The sequence below is a fragment of the Penaeus monodon genome, chromosome 30, assembly GCF_015228065.2.
Source record: "Penaeus monodon isolate SGIC_2016 chromosome 30, NSTDA_Pmon_1, whole genome shotgun sequence".
NCBI classification, from domain to species: domain Eukaryota; kingdom Metazoa; phylum Arthropoda; class Malacostraca; order Decapoda; family Penaeidae; genus Penaeus; species Penaeus monodon.
Window position 1 is genome coordinate 19,833,661 of NC_051415.1, and position 653 is coordinate 19,834,313.

A 653-nucleotide genomic window follows, 5' to 3' on the forward strand; every position below is an offset into this window, starting at 1 on the left:
TTTGTTGTGAACGCCGTTTGCGCTTCGCGATGTGCAGCAGTTTTGGGCAGGAGAAAAAGGTGTGAAAGGGGTAAAATTTGAGAGGATTGAATGATACAGGCGACTGCACGCATGTGGAGTTCTGGCTGACTGTTTTCGGTGTTGTATGACTTAACTGGAGAATAAAGGAAAATAGAGTAGTGCTATCTTTTTCTCTAAGAATTTGCAGTAATTGGTGTCAGGAGTGCGATCCACATCTATTATTGAAAAATATAGTTAACTTGTGTGTGAAGGTGAGTAATTTTCGCTCGCAGATATCATGGCGGCTATCCAGAAGGTAGGAGAAGTAAGTGTAGCAGTGAGAGAAGTTAGAACTGTAAGAGAAGAACAAGTGCATGGGCAGATAAATGCAATGACATGCCATATTAAAAGAGATGAATGAAGCAGGTGAAGGAGATTCGCCAGGAAGTGAATGAGATCCGTGATGAAGTCAGTGAATTTGAGAAAGACCAGGAACAGTGGATAGATGACACCCATTGCAGGATTACAAATGTGGAGCAAAGCATGCAGTATGTGGAAGGGAATTGGGGTAACATGATAGAAGTGAAGCAAGAAATTCACGCACTTCACTACGTTCAGCCAGTAACAAGACAAGAAGGAAGCCGCAAGATTTT

The 653-nt window shown here is 42.3% G+C and overlaps 1 pseudogene; it reads left to right on the plus strand.

Annotated features, from left to right (window-relative positions):
- Positions 1-298: 298 nt before the first annotated feature.
- LOC119592375 overlaps positions 299-653 on the plus strand; it is a 1,160-nt pseudogene continuing 805 nt past the window's right edge.